General features: G+C 46.1%; 1 protein-coding gene and 1 pseudogene across 2 annotated transcripts in view; one reads left to right on the top strand and one right to left on the bottom strand.

Moving 5' to 3' along the window:
• MICAL3 (microtubule associated monooxygenase, calponin and LIM domain containing 3) overlaps positions 1–18,618 on the top strand; it is a 1,031,057-nt gene that overhangs the window by 641,327 nt on the left and 371,112 nt on the right. The window lies entirely within an intron of this gene.
• LOC111526412 lies at positions 2,049–2,670 on the bottom strand (annotated as a pseudogene). Its single transcript, XR_002726356.1, has one exon. The product of XR_002726356.1 is annotated as a mitochondrial import receptor subunit TOM6 homolog pseudogene (transcript).

Here is an 18,618-nt window from a genome sequence, read left to right as displayed (position 1 = left end):
AAAGGCAGGAGCCCAGGAATTGGAGGGCAGCGAAGAGGTAGGTTGTCCGGATGGGAATGTGTGGGCCAGGGATGCTGAGGAGGAGGCTAAGGCTGTGAGAGGCTCTGCACAGAGGCATTGTGCCCAGTGCCACAGGCAACTGAGAGGCAGCATGACAACGGAAAGTGGCTTGGCGAAAGAGAGAGGTGACCAAGGAAGGTTGGTCTGGCTGCACACGGCCAGAGCTGAAAGACAGGGGAAGGTGGTGTTGAGTGGGACGGAGCCCACTTCTGGCAGGAGAGCTGCCAGAAGACAGGGTCAGAGACTCAGACACCCGCGGGTGAGGCCAGGCCTGGGAGTGATGAGAAGGAAAAATCCAAGAGAGATTTCAGACGAAGAAATGGTAGAACTGGGTCTGTCATAGTCCCTGCCACGATTACTGATCACATTCCAGGTTAGAGGCACTTCATAAAAATATTATCTGCACAGTAAGGTAAATTCTGTTGTCCCCTGTTTATGGATGAGGTGACTAAGGCCACACAGACAGTAGGTACTAGAGCCTGGAGTTGATCCCACACCTGCTTGAATCCAAACTGCCTGCTCCTGCCACTCTGCCACACTGGTTGTCATCACTGAATTTCTGCAAAGCTGTTGGTTTGAGACAACGTGACTGCACAGGTGTCTCCTCAAGCTGCATCACATCCCTGAAGCGTGGTCCAACAGAAGACGTGTCCCCAAGTCCGTCCCTTTTCCAGTCAGCTTTTCATGTTCACGGAGACTGGTGTGTGAGGTTCTCTGAGCAGGGGTCCAACCAACTGTCCTGTCCATGGGTATTGTGGGGCTTTGTAGGAGGCAGGCATGAAGTAGGGGTGAGGTAGGAGTAAGAGAGAAGGGGAGAAGAGTGCGGGAACACCTGAGTGCAGACAGCCTTGTCAGGAGAGGGCCTGCACCTTAGACTGTCAAGAGCTGAAACTTGGGCTTGTGTTCAAGAGCAAGGCCAGTGTGTACATATGCACACATTTGCATGCATACGTAAGTACACACATGCATATACATACGTACGTGTGTGCATCTGCATACACATCCATACACGTGCATGTATGCGCATGTGTGCGTGCATACACACAGTACATGCATACATCTTTGTGGACACATACATGTGCACGCATATGTAAGTACACACACATGCATATACATATGTACGTGTGCGCGTATGCATACACATCTATACACATGAACACATATGTGCATGTGTGCATGCACACACATGTACATACATACATCATGCACACGTACATGTGCATGCATACACATGTCTACATATACGTGCATGCAAGCACATGTATACATGCATACATACACATGTATTTAAGCCAGAGATTGCATACTGGTGCCCTGAGAGCTGGATATTGGCCCAGATGTGTTTTCTTTGGTCTACACTAAAATTTTTTTTTATGAGACAGAATCTTGTCCTGTCACCCAGGCTGGAGTGCAGTGGCTTGATCTCGGCTCACTGCAACCTCCACCTCCTGGGTCCAAACGATTCTCATGCCTCAGCCTCCTGAGTAGCTGGGACTACAGGCATGAGCCACTACACCCAGCTAATTGTTGTATTTTTAGTAGAGACGGGTTTTCACCATGTAAACTCCTGACCTCAAGTGATCCACCCACCTCGGCCTCCCAAAATGCTGGGATTACAGGTGTAAGCCACAGTGCCCAGCCTGTATTTAAATTTTTAAATATTATTTATTTAACAAACACATGTAGCACTTACTATGAATTCATTTAATCCTCATAATAGCAACATAAAGTAGGCACTATTAATAGTTTCTTTTACTGATGAGAAAATTTAGGCACAGAGAAGTTAAGTAATTTGCCCAAGGACACAGCTAATAAGAGCCAGGATTTGAACCAGGCGTGGTGACTCATGCCTGTAATCCCAGCATTTTGGGAGGCCAAGGCAGGAAGATGACTTGAGCCCAGGAGTTCAAAACCAACCTGGGCAACATGGTGAGACCTGTCTCTACAAAAAAAAAAAAAAAAAAAATATATATATATATATATATATATTTTTTTTTTTTGCTTTTGTGTGCGGTATTTATTTCAAATGTTTGTTAAAACAGCACTGTTATTTCTCAGGACGAGCAAAGATCACCCCCTGCAGAAGCTTGGGAACTATGTACAGAACTTTATAGAACAGAGGCCATACTTTAGCTTAAGCCTGTCTGCTGACCAGAGAATGGAATTCTGCGTGGACTCAAGGAACAAAAGGAAACTAGGCAGGGAGAGGGAAGAAAAGTGCCCATCTGAATCAAACTTCAGCCGCCATCAGGGCACATCTTGTGGTGGTCACAGATCGTAGGCTGTTTTTTGGAAGATTCGGGTTCAGCACAGGATTCCATTTGTCTACTTGGCTACACCCCTGGCTGAGGTGCCATGAGGTCAATGTCACTCAAGTTCCTGGCCAGCCAAACTCCCGCAGCAAAGAGTCCCAAATTTAGTATCAAGTTCCTCCGGAAGTCATTCCTATCTGTGGCAAAGCGGTAGACGCCCTGAAGCCAATCTCCCACGTTGTCTGGTATTTCGGGAGTTTCATTAGCCGAGCCAGCAGCGTTCACCGGGACCCCGCTGGAAGCCATAGTAGGCACCTTCGCATGCGCCTCGGTGGAGGAACCGTATCGGCGTCGCGAGTGAATCTATATATATATATATCTCGATAGATAGATATAGATAGATAGATCTATATATATAGCGGGGCTCCCATTTGAGCCCAGGAATTGGAGGCTGCAGTGAGTTACGATCTCTCCACTGCTCTCTAGCTTGGGCAACACAGCCAGAACCCTGACTCAAAAAAAAAAAAAAAAATTAAAAAAAAAAAAAAGAGAGACAGGATTTGAACCCTAGTTTCCTACTTCACACTTTTTGCTAAAGTTCTTCTGACCCATTACTGAACTTTAACAATTAGAGTACTTCATACAATATTCCGATTTTTGGCCTCTCTGAGAGAATTGAGAAATTGAGAAATCTGGCAGCATTGTACCTTTCTCCACATGCAACTCTGTTCGGCCACGGCGTTGGATGGGACACGGACTCTGGTTCATCACAGTTCCCAGCCAGCCCTCAAACATTTATATTACCTGCCTGCCCCAGCGCCTGTAAGACACCTGTGTTTTCTTCTTCTTATTATTATTTTTTTGAGACAGAGCTTGCTCTGTCGCCCAGCTCAGTCGCAAAATGGCGTTCCCCTTTCCTTCTTCCTTCTGCCGCACCCCAGGCACCTGCAACCTTATCCCTACCATGCAGAACAGTCTTCAGAAAATGGTCAGGTCAGCTTTGCAAGGAGAAGATGGAGGCAATTAGTCAAATTACCTCATCTTTCTGGAGCTCAAATGCCTCATCGATGAGAGGGGCGAAAGTTATGGGATGTTACTTTCAAGATTGGACTAAAACTCTGGCTCACATCCTGACTGCAAGCTAAGGAGAGGCCACCTAAGCCATGCCTGGATTCCTGACACTTAGAAACAAAGAAAAAAATAAATAATTATTGTTTTAAGCAGCTCAATTTCTTTCTTTCTTTCCTTCCTTCCTTCCTTCTTTCCTTCCTTCCTTTTTTTTTTTTTTTGAGACAGAGTCTCGCTCTGTCACCCAGGCCGGAGTACAGTGGCACAATCTCAGCTCACTGCAACCTTCGCCTCCCGGGTTCACGCCATTCTCCTGCCTCAGCACCCCTAGTAGCTAGGATGACAGGCATCCACCACCACGCTTGGCTAATTTTTGTATTTTTAATAGGGATGGGGTTTCACCATGTAGGCCACACTGGTCTCAAACTCCCGACCTCAGGTGATCTGCCCGCCTTGGCCTCCCAAAGTGCTGGGATTACAGGCGTGCCGCGCCCGGCCTTGCAGCTCAATTTCTAATCATCTGTCGCACAGTAATAGATGACTAATACACTCTGTGAGCTGACAAGATTGACAAGAATGTGATTCCACATTCTTGGGCCATGGTGGGGAAGGTCTGATGTGCTCTCTCTCTGTTAGTTAGTACTCTCTATTCGAAATGTTAGAACACAGAGGAGAGGAAACGAGTATCAAGAGCAACTTGCCCCCGGTCCTGCAGCTCCTCATTGGTGGACCCAGGATTCAAACCAGGCAGTCTGATTCCAGAGAAAAAGTCCTAGACACTGTTAGCTACTGCTAGTCGACAGCCATCGCCGGCACACTTCTGGCTGATTGCAGAGTAAAGAGACCAGGAAACACACCCCTAACATATCAGCAAATATTAAGGCTCCCTACCGAGCAAGGCTCTTCAGGCCACCAAAGCTATTTCCACTGCCAGTGTCTAGAACACCCCAGAGAAAGCAGTAGAAAATACTACCTTCATTCTCCAGCTAAGTTTTCTGATACATTTTCCAGATCAACACACAAAGACAATTGATCTCAAACCAGCTTCCTACACTATCGTAGTGAGTTTGGTGTTTCTTTGCTGATAAGGGAACTTTTAAAATGGAGTAATGGGGGCTGGGCGCAGTGGCTGACGCCTGTATTTTCAGCACTTTGGGAGGCTGAGGCCGGTGGATCACTTGAGGTGAGGAGTTCGAGATCAGCCTGGCCAACATGGTGAAACCCCATCTCCACTAAAAACACAAAAATTAGCCAGGCGTGGTGGCGGATGCCTGTAATCCCAGCTAATCACACCACTGCACTCCAGCCTGGAGTGACAAAGTGAGACTCTGTCTCAAAACAACAACAACAAAAAAAAATGGAGAGTAATGAGACTGTTACCCAGAAACTGCTCCTTCACTTCAAAAATAAAAAACAAACAAACAAAAACTTCAGGTCTGGGCATGGTGAAATCCCACCTGTAATCCCAGCACTTTTAGAGGCCTAGTCAGGCGGATCACTTGAGGTCAGGAGTTTGAGACCAGCCTGGCCAACATGGTGAAATTCCATCTCTACCAAAAAAAAAAAAAAAAATTAGCTGGGTGTGATGGCGGGTGCCTGTAGTCCCAGCTCTTTGGGAGGCTGAGGCACGAGAATCACTTGAACACGGGAGTCAGAGATTGCAGTGAGGTCAGAGGTTGCAGTGAGCCAAGATCGTGCCACTGCACTCCAGCCTGGGTGACAGAGTGAGACTCTGTCTCAACATCAACAACAACAACTTAAAATGCAAACTCAGATACTTCTTAGCCCCTTTTATATATTTTTTCTTTTCTTACATACTAGAGTGTTCCCAGAGAAAACCAAGAGTAACTGATAAACCCTTCTTAATGCACACATCTCCTCACCCTTTCTAATTAAAACTTGGAGCTTCCTAATAACAGGCCCCATAAGTTAAAGTGTCCAGAATTCTTAATCAGAGGCAGAGGCCAGTAAATTATTAGAAGTCATCTTGTTTCTCTTCCAGACATTTGGCCTTTGAAGATGATACCAGACTGTTATCTGAATAAGCAAAAAGCCCCAAAAGCAATTAACCTGGTTCCAAGGAGATGATCAAATGCTAGGAGAAGGCAAGAGATCAACCTGACAGGGTAGAAGAAACTTAAGTCAGAGAAAAGGGAGGCTCCCTGGCTGCCTCATTCTCCCTAGCTGCTCCTGTTCTCTGAAAGTAGCATGCCAGCTTGCATCTGCAGGGTGGTGCTGGGAGGGCCTGAGAGCTGTGCACTTGAGCACTAGGCTCCACAGTGGGAACTGGAGAGGCCTCCAGGGGACCGGGATGCACTGTGCCTCTCAGGTAGTTCAGTAAGCATTTTCCTTAGAATTGAGCTCAACGATCTTAAAAAGTAATGTAATTATTGTAAAAATATTAAGCTGTCAGGTGTGGTGGCTCATGCCTGTAATTCCAGCACTTCGGGAGGCAGAGGCAGGTGGATCACTTGAGACCAGACTGACCCACATGGTGAAACCTGTCTCTACTAAAAATTAAAAAATTAGCCAGGCATGGTGGTGGGCGCCTGTAAGCCCAGCTTCCCCGGAGGCTGAGGCATGAGAATCGCTTGAACCCAGGAGGCAGAGCCTGCAGTGAGCCGAGATCTCACTACTGCACTCCAGCCCGGGCAACAGAGCCAGACTCTATTCCTCCAACCTCACACACACACACACACACACACACACACACACACACAAAGAAAGACCATATATTTAGGTTCAAGGTACTGTGACAGCTGCAGCTACTACCTACAACAGTGGTACATTCTACACTTGGGTCTTTCCGGCTTGGCACAAAAATGTGCGAAAATAACCCACTCCCTGAAAAATCATACAAAATCCCCCCAATTTCGTTTTGATAGACTCTGGTTGTGTGCTAGTGCAGGGCACTCCTTGGCCTGGTGGAGGCTACAGGGATAAAGACAGGCCCAGTCCTGGCCTCCAGGGTTTTCAGGCCAGTAGATTAAACAGCCTTGTCAGTGGACGCAGTCCAATAGCAAGAGGATGAATGTCAGTGCCAAGCACAGGGTAACACAGCACGCCAAAGCAGCCTGGAGGAAGGAAGCGCCAGGTCCACTACCAGGCTTGGAAGCATAAGTAGGACATAGATAGGCAGGAGCGGCTGGGGGATCCGCTGGGGCACAGTCACAAAGGCACAGAGTGCCAGAGAAGCCCGGGAGCCTCCAGGAGTCCGCAGCTGCCTAGGGACGAGAGGACGATTAGCACAGGTGACCCTCACAGCTGTTCCCAGGTAACGAGGAACCCTCTTGTCCTGCTGTGACAAGGGGGATGGGAGCTGGAAATGGCCATAGCCGGAGCAGCCAGGCTCTCCAATGATCACGAAGTCAGAGCCAAGCACACAGAGAGACAGTTTCTCCATGTCGAAGGGAAAGAGGCTGAAGAAGGAACCTCATCCACTGATGATGAAATACCCCTCAACCCTAACATAGGCATCAGCAACTAGGAAAGTCTCTTAACACCGATGCTTCCTGTGGTTCCCTTCTCACCACAATATACCCACCTGCAACCTGTGAACCCACTTGTCCTCCGACCCCCACACTCGACTTCAGTCTGTCTGGTCGGGAACCACATTTCCCCATTTCCCTTGCTCTCTGGCTGTTGGGGGCACTGCAGAAGACTGCGGTGTGGGAGCCAGGAGGAAGGCAGGGCGTTCCTCCTCCTACAAGGGCCCCGTGTCCTGCAAAGGCAGTATCTCCTACGCAGTTCCATCTCTAGTTGGACATCATCTCCCTTCCTGGTCCCAGCTTCCCTCATCACCTCCACCCCCAACACAGAACCCTGTCTTCGGGAGCCCGGCAGCGTCATCTCCTACTGTGTCTTCCTAACCCTAGGAGTAGCAATGGCTTCCTGCCACTGTAAGTCGCTCAGCACCTGTGGAACCAGCTTGCTGCACTGGAGTGCCGATTTTCCCGGCTGAACACAAACTGATACGATGAAGAATACTGCTGCGGGGGTGTGTCTTTGTCATATCAGTCTTTGCTTAAAAAGTCAAGCGGGCCACGTGTGATGGCTGATGCCTGTATTCCCAGGACTTTAGGAGGCCGAGACGGGTGGATCACCTGAGGCCGGGAGTTCAAGACCAGCCTGACCAACATGGGGAAACCCCATCTCTACTAAAAATACAAAATTAGCCAGGTGTTGTGGCGCAGGCCTGTAATCCCAGCTACTCGGGAGGCTGAGGCAGGAGAATCCCTTGAACCTGGGAGGCGGAGATTGTGGTGAGCCGAGATCGCACCATGGCACTCCAGCCTGGGCGACAAGAGGGAGACTTTGTTAAAAAAAAAAAAAAAAAAAAAAAAAAGTCAAGTGAATTGTGCATTGTATCCTACAATTTATCTGTATTTGTCCCAACATGAAAACAACGTTCCCTACAAATCTTGGCATGAATTTGAAGCTCTCTAAAGGTACCCCCATGTGTTCTGTGGCACCATTGCCCACAGCTTAGTGTACTGACAGGATCGTCCCCCCATTGACTATCGGTACTAATCAACTGGGGCTGCTATCATAAAATACCACAGACCTGGGGGCTTAAACAACAGAAATGTATTTGCTCACAGTTCTGGAGGCTGGAAGTCCAAGATCAAGATGCTGACAGGGTTGGTTTCTCCTCTCTCCTTGGCGTGCAGAGGGCCGCCTCTGGCTGTGTCCTCACATGGCCTTTCCTCTTTTTGTGTACTCCTGCTGTCTCTTCTTCTTACAAAGACACCCATTGTATTAGATTAGGGCCCCATCCTTACAACTTCATTTAATCTTTTTTTTTTTTTTTTTTGAGATGAAGGCTGGAGTACAATGGTGTGATCTTGGCTCACTGCAGCTTCCACCTCCCGGGTTCAAGTGATTCTCCTGCCTCAGCCTCCTGCGTAGTTGGGATTACAGGCACCCGCTACCATGCCCAGCTAATTTTTGTATTTTTAGTAGAGATGGGGTTTCACCATGTTGGCCAGACTGGTCTCGAATTCCTGACCTCAGGTGATCCAACCACCTCGGCTTCCCAAAGTGTTGGGATTACAGGCGTGAGCCACCGCGTCCGGCCAAGTAATACATTTTTATCTTTTATGAGCCACCTCACCTGGCTGACCTCATTTCATTTTAATCATCTCCTTAAAAGTCCCTTCTCCGAATGCATCACATTGAGGGCCAGGGCTTCAACATTTGAATTCGGGGGCTGGAGAAGCCCACTTCAGTCTATAAGACCATCCTTGTCATCCTTGGGCAGAACTGCAGATAATTCATTTTCGTGATAAAGATGATCATTCTGGCTGGGTGCAGTGGCTCATGCCTGTAATCCCAGCACTTTGGGAGGCCAAGGCGGGTGGATCACGAGGTCAGGAGTTCAAGATCAGCCGGACCAGATGGTGCAACTCTATCTCTACTAAAACTACAAAAATTAGCCAGGTGCGGTGGTGCATGCCTGTAATCCCAGCTACTCGGGAGGCTGAGACAGGAGAATTGCTTGAACCCGGGTGGCAGAGGTTGCGGTGAGCCGAGACTGAGCCACTGCACTCCAGCCTGGGTGACAGAATGAGATTCCATCTCAAAAAAAAAAAAAAAAAAAATTCCAAGATTTCTAGGCCTTTTACAATTCTGGTAAGCGAAGCCATTGTCTACCCAGAAACCACTACTAAATATGAAATTGTTACCTAAGAGCCCAGGAGTATCCAGTCTAGCGTTCTCCTGTTTGCCCATTAGCAAAATATTTGATGTAGCACATCACTACACAAACAGCAGAACTCTGGGAAGAGAAAGGTTTATTGGGGTGTGGAGTGGGAGAACAGGAATGAGCCAGGAGGAGCGGGGTTTAGAGGAGGAGTTGTTTGGGCAACAATCTGGCAGGCTAGGCTGGGCCAAGAACGGGACTATTGGATATTCTTTTCTCATTCTTCTCCAGTTTTTTTCCTCTACCCTTCTTCCCTGCTCTGGCGAGCTCCTGCTGTAAGGAACAGTACCTCAAATGGGATGTCCGGGCCCTGTGGTTCATGCTCGTAACCACAGTGCTTGGGGAGGATGGGGCAGAATGATCGCTTGAGGCCAGGAGTTTCAGGCCAGTGTGGGCAACATCGCGAGCCCTCATCTCTATGAAAAATAAATAACTTAGCTGGGGGAGGTGGTGAACGTCTGTGGTCCCAGCAACTCAGGAGGCTGAGGTGGGGAGATGGCTTGAGCCGAGGAGTTTGAGGCCCTCAGTGAGCTGTGATTGCACCACTGCACTCCAGCCCGGGTAACAGAGTGAGACACTGTCTCTAAAAAGCAAAACCAACCAATCAACCAACCAAACAGGGAAAGATCCTCGCAGGCACTATCCTATAGGGGGCAGGTCCCATGTCTGCCTGCTCTGGACACAAGGTCATTGCTGCACCTCTGGCTGTGTCCGTCTCTTTCAAGTCAATCAATCTTCCCAGCAAAGAGAGCGCTTACCTTCAGGCGTAGCCCTGGGCTCTGACGCTACTACAAACAAGAGCTTCCAGTCTTGTTGAGAAACACAATTCCCTCCTTGACTATCCTGGGAGGGTTCTTTTAATTCAGAACTTTAGAAAGCAAACAGAAGCATATGTTGAATCCCTAAATGAAATTAGCCAAAGTCACTGTTTTGGGAAAATAAACCAAACTGAAAATAATATAAAGTCATAAACACAATGTAGAGATAATGTTATCTTCTCACGGGAAGATTAATTACCTTAACCAGGGATGACTAGGGCTAGATCTCTGGCCCTAGTCATTTTGATACAGTCATTTTGATACAGTCACAGCCCATACTGGTCTGGTTGCTTCTAGCTATTGGTGTTTATTGCAGAGACATAATTGTTTATGGATTTTCTGCCCCCATCAATTATGTTTCTATTTCTACCATTCCTGTTCCTAATTTCTATTGTAGAAATGCTAAAGAACTCTCTGAAAGTATGTTTGGCAGGAAGCTATAGAGTATAAGGGGTTTTATGGGCTGCCCAGATTTAGGGAGGGTTTTTTGATATCACATAGGAACTCCCCACCCCAGCAATATTTTATTATCAAACAGTCCCTCTAGTAAAACAGCAAGGGTCAAATGCTACCCTTTTTTCGAGACAGGGTCTTGCTCTGTCACCTAGGCTGCAGTGCAGGGGTGCAAGCTCGGCTCAGTGCAACCTCAACCTTCTGGGCTCAGGCGACCCTCCAACCTCAGCCTACCAAGCAGCTGGGACTACAGCGTGCATCATCATGCCCAGCTATTTTTATTTTTATTTTTTGTAAAGATGAGGTCTCACTTTGTTGCCCTGGCTGGTCCCAAACTCCTGGCCTGAAGCCATCCTCCTGCCAAGGCCTCCCAACGTGCTGGGGTTACAGGTGTGAGCCACCACACCTAGCCCCTGATTTCATTTTCGACTTTCATTTTGTCTTTTATACTTTTAAATGAAGTTGGGTGAAGTAAAATGTGTGGATTTCATGTTTTAACCAACAAAAGGTGTGGGGTGACAAGAGGAAGAAGCATTTGTTAAGCATGAAAACCACACTAGGTGCCTTACTTATGTTGCCTTTATCCAATAACGCCTATAATGCTAAGAGACATTACTTCTGTCTGACAGCTGAAGACCCTGAGGTCCAGGAGGGTGACAGGCAAGCGGGGAGCAGAGCCAGGATGGGAGGACAGCAAGATCCAAGTCAGAGCCCATGTTCTTATATTATCCCAAATCTGGAGCCACAGATCACTTCCGTTTCCTTGTTGGACTTAAAAAGTTTTAGTAGAGAAGGTCTGGTTCCAAGATGGCTGAATAGGAACAGCTCCAGTCTGCAGCTCCCAACATGATCAACACAGAAGACAGGTGATTTCTGCATTTTCAACTGAGGTACCTGGTTCATTTCAATGGGACTGGTTGGACAGTGGGTGCAGCCCACGGGGGGTGAGCCGAAGCAGGGTGGGGCATCACCTCACCCGGGAAGCGCAAGGGGTCAGGGATTTCCCTTTCCTAGCCAAGGGAAGCCGTGAAAGACTACCTGGAAAACTGGGACACTGCCGCCCAAATACTGGGCTTTTCCAATGGTCTTAGCAAAAGGCACACCAGGAGATTATATCCCATGCCTGGCTTGGCAGGTCCCACACCCATGCAACTGTGCTCACTGCTAGCTCATGGGTCTGAGATTGAACTGGGAGGCAGCAGCCTGGCTGGGGGAGGGGCGTCCACCATTGCTGAGGCTTGAGTAGGTAAACAAAGCCACCGGGGAAGCTCGAACTGAGTGGAGCCCACCGCAGCTCAACAAGGCCTGCCTGCCTCTGTAGACTCCACCTCTGGGGGCAGGGCATAGCTAAACAAAAGGCAGCAGAAACCTCTACAGACTTAAACGTCCCTGTCTGACAGCTCTGAAGAGAGCAGTGGTTCTCCCAGCACAGTGTTTGAGCTCTGAGAACAGACAGACTGTCTCCTCAAGTGGGTCCCTGACCCCTGTGTAGCCTGACTGGGAGACACCTCCCACTAGGGGCCGACTGACACCTCATACAGCTGGGTGCCCCTCTGGGACGAAGCTTCCAGAGGAAGGATCAGGCAGCAATATTTGCTGTTCTGCAATATTTGCTGTTCTGCAGCCTTCTCTAGCGATACCCAGGCAAACAGGGTCTGGAGTGGACCTCCAGCAAACTCCAACAGACCTGCAGCTGAGAGACCTGACTGCTAGAAGGAAAACTAACAAATAGAAAGCAATAGCATCAAAATAAACAAAAAGGACATCCACACCAAAACCCCATCTGTAGGTTACCATTATCAAAGGCCAAAGGTAAATAAAACCACAAAGATGGGGAGAAACCAGAGCAGAGAAGCTGAAAATTCTAAAAACCAGAGCGCCTCTTCTCCTCCAAAGGATCACAGCTCCTCATCAGCAACAGAACAAAGCTGGACAGGGAATGACTTTGACGAGTTGAGAGAAGTAGGCTTCAGAAGGTCGGTAATAACAAACTTCTCCAAGCTAAAGGAGGATGTCTGAACCCATCACAAGGAAGCTAAAAACCTTGAAAAAAGATTAGATGATGGGCTAACTAGAATAAACAGTATAGAGAAGACCTTAAATGACCTGATGGAGCTGAAAACCATGGCACAAGAACTACGTGATGTATGCACAAGCTTCAATAGCCTATTCGATCAAGTGGAAGAAAGGGTATCAGTGATTGAAGATCAAATTAATGAAATAAAGTGAGAAGAGAAGTTTAGAGAAAAAAGAGTAAAAAGAAATGGACAAATCCTCCAAGAAATATGGGACTATGTGAAAAGACCAAATCTACGTTTGATTAGTGTACCTGAAAGTGACAGGGAGAATGGAACCAAGTTGGAAAACACTCTGCAGGATATTATCCAGGAGAACTTCCCCAACCTAGCAAGGCAGGCCAACATTCAAATTCAGGAAATACAGAGAATGCCACAAAGATACTCCTCGAGAAGAGCAACCCTAAGACACAGAATTGTCAGATTTACCAAGGATGAAATGAAGGAAAAAATGTTAAGGGCAGCCAGAGAGAAAGGTCGAGTTACCCACAAGGGAAGCCCATCAGACTAACAGTGGATCTCTCAGCAGAAACTCTACAAGCCAGAAGAGAGTGGGGGCCAGTATTCAACATTCTTAATGAAAAGAATTTTCAACCCAGAATTTCATATCCAGCCAAACTAAGCTTCATAAGTGAAGGAGAAACAAAACCGTTTACAGACAAGCAAATGCTGAGAGATTTTGTCACCACCAGGCCTGCCCTGCAAGAGCTCCTGAAGGAAGCACTAAACATGGAAAGGAACAACCGGTACCAGCCACTACAAAAACATGTCAAATTGTAAAGACCATTGATACTAGGAAGAAACTGCATCAACTAATGCGTAAAATAACCAGCTAACATCATAATGACAGGATCAAATTCACATATAACAATATTAATCTTAAATGTAAGTGGGCTACATGCCCCAGTTAAAAGACACAGACTGGCAAATTGGACAGAGTCAAGACCCATCAGTGTGCTGTATTCAGGAGGCCCATCTCACGTGCAGAGACACACATAGGCTCAAAATAAAGGGATGGAGGAAGAACTAAAAAGCAAATGGAAAGCCAAAAAAAAGCAGGGTTGCAATCCTAGTCTTTGATAAAACAGACTTTAAACCAAGAAAGATCAAAAGAGACAAAGAAGGCCATTACATAATGGTAAAGGGATCAATTCAATGAGAAGAGCTAACTATCCTAAATATATATGCACCCAATACAGGAGCACCCAGATTCATAAAGCAAGTCCTTAGAGACTTACAAAGAGACTTAGACTCAAACACAATGGGAGACTTTAACACCGCACTGTCAATATTAGACAGATCAATGAGATAGAAGGTTAACAAGGATGTCCAGGAATTGAACTCAGCTCTGCACCAAGCGGACCTAATAGACATCTACAGAACTCTCCACCCCAAATCAACAGAATATATATTCATCTTAGCACCACATCGCACTTATTCTAAAATTGACCACATAATTGGAAATAAAGCACTCCTCAGCAAATATAAAAGGACAGAAATCACAACAAACTGTCTCTCAGACCACAGTGCAATCAAATTAGAACTCAGGATTAAGAAACTAAAAACCGCTCGACTACATGGAAACTGAACAACCTGCTCCTGAATGACTACTGGGTACATAACGAAAAGAAGGCAGAAATAAAGATGTTCTTTGAAACCAATGAGAACAAAGATACAACATACCAGAATCTCTGGGACACATTTAAAGCAGTATGTAGAGGAAAATTTATAGCACTAAATGCCCACAAGAGAAAGCAGGAAAGACCTAAAATCGACACCCTAACATCACAATTAAAAGGACTAGAGAAGCAAGAGCAACAAATTCAAAAGCTAGCAGAAGGCAAGCAATAGCTAAGATCAAAGCAGAACTGAAGGAGACAGAGACACAAAAAACCCTTTCAAAAAAAATCCATGAATCCAGGAACTGTTTTTTTCAAAAGATCAACAAAATTGGTAGACTGCTAGCAAGACTAATAAAGAAGAAAAGAGAGAAGAATCAAATAGATGCAGTAAAAAATGATAAAGGGGATATCACCACGGATCCCACAGAAATACAAATTACCATCGGAGAATACTATAAGCACCTCTATGCAAATAAACTAGAAAATCTAGAAGAAATGGAAAAATTCCTGGACACATACACCCTCCCAAGACTAAACCAGGAAGAAGTTGAATCCCTGAATAGACCAATAACAGGCTCTGAAATTGAGGCAGTAATTCATAGCCTACCAACCAAAAAAAGTCCAGGACCAGACGAATTCACAGCCGAATTTTACCAGAGGTACAAAGAGGAGCTGATACCATTCCTTCTGAAACTATCCCAGTCAATAGAAAAAGAGGAATCCTCCCTAACTCATTTTATGAGGCCAGCATCATCCTGATACCAAAACCTGGCAGAGGCCGGGCGCGGTGGCTCAAGCCTGTAATCCCAGCACTTTGGGAGGCCGAGATGGGTGGATCAGGAGGTCAGGGGATCGAGACCATCCTGGCTAACACGGTGAAACCTCGTCTCTATTAAAAATACAAAAAAACTAGCCAGGCGAGGTGGCGGGCGCCTGTAGTCCCAGCTACTCCAGAGGCTGAGGCAGGAGAATGGCGTGAACCTGGGAGGCGGAGCTTGCAGTGAGCTGAGATCCGGCCACTGCACTCCAGCCTGGGTGACAGAGCGAGACTCCGTCTCAAAAAAAAAAAAAAACCTGGCAGAGACACAACAAAAAAAGAATTTTAGACCAATATCTCTGATGAACATCAGTGTGAAAATCCTTAATAAAATATTGGCAAACCGAATTCAGCAGCACATCAAAAAGCTTATCCACCAATATCAAGTTGGCTTCATCTCTGGGATGCAAGGCTGGTTCAATATATGCAAATCGATAAATGTAATCCAGCATATAAACAGAACCAAAGACAAAAACCACATGATTATCTCAACAGATGCAGAAAAGGCCTTCGACAAAATTCAACAGCGCTTCACGCTAAAAACTCTTAATAAAGTAGGTATTGATGGAACATATCTCAAAATGGTAAGAGCGATTTATGACAAACCCAAAGTCAATATCATGCTGAATGGGCAAAAACTGGAAGCATTCCCTTTGAATACTGGCACAAGAAGCACAAGACAGGGATGCCCTCTCTCACCACTCCTATTCAACATAGTGTTGGAAGTTCTGGCCAAGGCAATCAGGCAAGAGAAATAAATAAAGGGTATTCGGTTAGGAAATGAGGAAGTCAAATTGTCCCTATTTGCAGATGACATGATTGTATATTTAGAAAACCCCATCGTCTCAGCCCAAAATCTCCTTAAGCTGATAAGCAACTTCAGCAAAGTCTCAGGATACCAAATCAATGTGCAAAAATCACAAGCATTCCTATGCAGCAATAACAGACAAATAGCCAAATCATGAGTGAACTCCCATTCACAATTGCTACAAAGAGAATAAAATACCTAGGAATCCAATTTACAAGGGATATAAAGGACCTCTTAAAGGAGAACTACAAAACCACTCCTCAACAAAATAAAAGAGGACACACACAAATGGAGGAATATTCCATGCTCATGGATAGGAAGAATCAATATCGTGAAAATGGCCATACTGCCCAAGGTGTTTTTTTTTTTTTTTTTTTTTTGAGACGAGGTCTCCTTCTGTCGCCCAGACTGGAGTGCAGTGGTGCCATCTCGGCTCACTGCAAGCTCCACCTCCCAGGTTCACACCATTCTTCTGCCTCAGCCTCCTGAGTAGCTGGGACTACAGGTTCCCGCCACCACGCCAGGCTAATTTTTTGTAATTTTTTTTTTTTAGAGACGGGGTTTCATTGTGTTAGCCACGATGGTCTCAATCTCCTGACCTCGTGATCTGCCTGCCTGGGCCTTCCAAAGTGCTGGGATTACAGGTGTAAGCCACTGCGCCCAGCCTGCCCAAGGTAATTTATAGATTCAGTGCCATTGCCATCAAGCTACCAACGATTTTCTTCACAGAATTGGGAAAATACTACTTTAAAGTTCATATGGAACCGGCCGGGCGTGGTGGCTCAAACCTGTAATCCCAGCACTTTGGGAGGCCGAGACGGGCGGATCACGAGGTCAGGAGATCGAGACCATCTTGGCTAACACGGTGAAACCCCGTCTCTACTAAAAAATACAAAAAACTAGCCGGGCGAGGTGGCGGGTGCCTGTAGTCTCAGCTACTCAGGAGGCTGAGGCAGGAGAATGGTGTAAACCCGGGAGGCAGAGCTTGCAGTGAGCTGAGATCCGGCCACTGCACTCCAGCCTGGGCCACAGAGCAAGACTCCGTCTCAAAAATAAATAAATAAATAAATAAAGTTCATATGGAACCAAAAAAGAGCCTGTGTTGCCAAGACAATCCTAAGCAAAAAGAACAAAGCTGGAGGCATCATGCTACCACCTGACTTCAAACTATACTATAAGGCTACAGTAACCAAAACAGCATGGTACTGGTACCACAACAGAGATCTAGACCAATGGAACAGAACAGAGGCCTCAGAAATAACACCACACATCTACAACCATGTGATCTTTGACAAACCTGACAAAAACAAGAAATGGAGAAAGGATTCCCTAATTAACAAATAGTACTGGGAAAATTGACTAGCCCCATGTAGAAAGCTGAAACTGGATCCTTTCCTTACACCTTATACAAAAATTAATTCAAGATGGATTAAAAACTTAAATGTTAGACCTAAAACCATAAAAACCCTAGAAAAAAACGTAGGCAATACCATTCAGGACATAGGCATGGGCAAAGACTTCATGACTAAAACACCAAAAGCAATGGCAACAAAAGCCAAAATTGACAAATGGGATCTAATTAAACTAAAGAGCTTCTGCACAGCAAAAGAAACTACCATCAGAGTGAACAGGCAACCTACAGAATGGGAGAAAATTTTTGCAATCTACCCGTCTGACAAAGGGCTAATATCCAAAATCTACAAAGAAATTAAACAAATTTACAAGAAAAAAATCAAACAACCCCATCAAAAAGTGGGCAAGGGATATGAACAGACACTTCTCAAAAGAAGACATTTATGCAGCCAACAGACACATGAAAAAATGCTCATCATCACTGGTCATCAGAGAAATGCAAATCAAAACCACAATGAGATACCATACCATCTCACATCAGTTAGAATGGCCATCATTAGAAAGTCAGGAAACAAGAGATGCTGGAGAGGATGTGGAGAAATAGGAATGCTTTTACACTGTTGGTGGGACTGTAAACTAGTTCAATCATTCTGGAAGACAGTGTGGCGATTCCTCAAGGATCTAGAACTAGAAATACCATTTGACCCAGCAATCCCATTACTGGGTATATATCCAAAGGATTATAAATCATGCTACGATAAAGACACATGCACACGTATATTTAGTGTGGCACTATTCACAATAGCAAAGACTTGGAACCAACTCAAATGTCCATCAATGACAGACTGGATTAAGAAAATGTGGCCCAGGGCCGGGCGCGGTGGCTCAAACCTGTAATCACAGCACTTTGGGAGGCCGAGACGGGCGGATCACGAGGTCAGGAGATCGAGACCATCCTGGCTAACACGGTGAAACCCCGTCTCTACTAAAAAATACAAAAAACTAGCCGGGCGAGGTGGTGGGCGCCTGTAGTCCCAGCTACTCCAGAGGCTGAGGGAGGAGAATGGCGTAAACCCGAGAGGAGGAGCTTGCAGTGAGCTGAGATCCGGCCACTGCACTCCAGCATGGGTGACAGAGCCAGACTCCGTCTCAAAAAAAAAAAAAGAAAAGAAAAGAAAAGAAAATGTGGCCCATATACACCATGGAATACTATGCAGCCATAAAAAAAGGATGAGTTAATGTCCTTTGTAGAGACACGGATGAATCTGGAAACCACCATTCTCAGCAAACTATCGCAAGAACAGAAAACCAAATGTTCTTACTCATAGGTGGGAATTGAACAATGAGATCACTTGGACACAGGGCGGGGAACATCACACACCAGGGCCTGTCATAGGGTGGGGAGATGGGGGAGGGTTAGCATTAGGAGATATACCTAATGTAAATGATGAGTTAATGGTGCAGCACACCAACATGGCACATGTATACATATGTAACAAACCTGCACGTTGTGCACATGTACCCCAGAACTTAAAGTATAATTAAAAAAAAAAAAAAGTTTTAGTAGCATCCCCAAGGACTCGCCACTGGT

Source organism: Piliocolobus tephrosceles, chromosome 19 (assembly GCF_002776525.5).
Source record: "Piliocolobus tephrosceles isolate RC106 chromosome 19, ASM277652v3, whole genome shotgun sequence".
In the NCBI taxonomy this organism is placed as follows: Eukaryota; Metazoa; Chordata; class Mammalia; order Primates; family Cercopithecidae; genus Piliocolobus; species Piliocolobus tephrosceles.
This window is presented reverse-complemented; position numbering and strand designations above follow the sequence as displayed.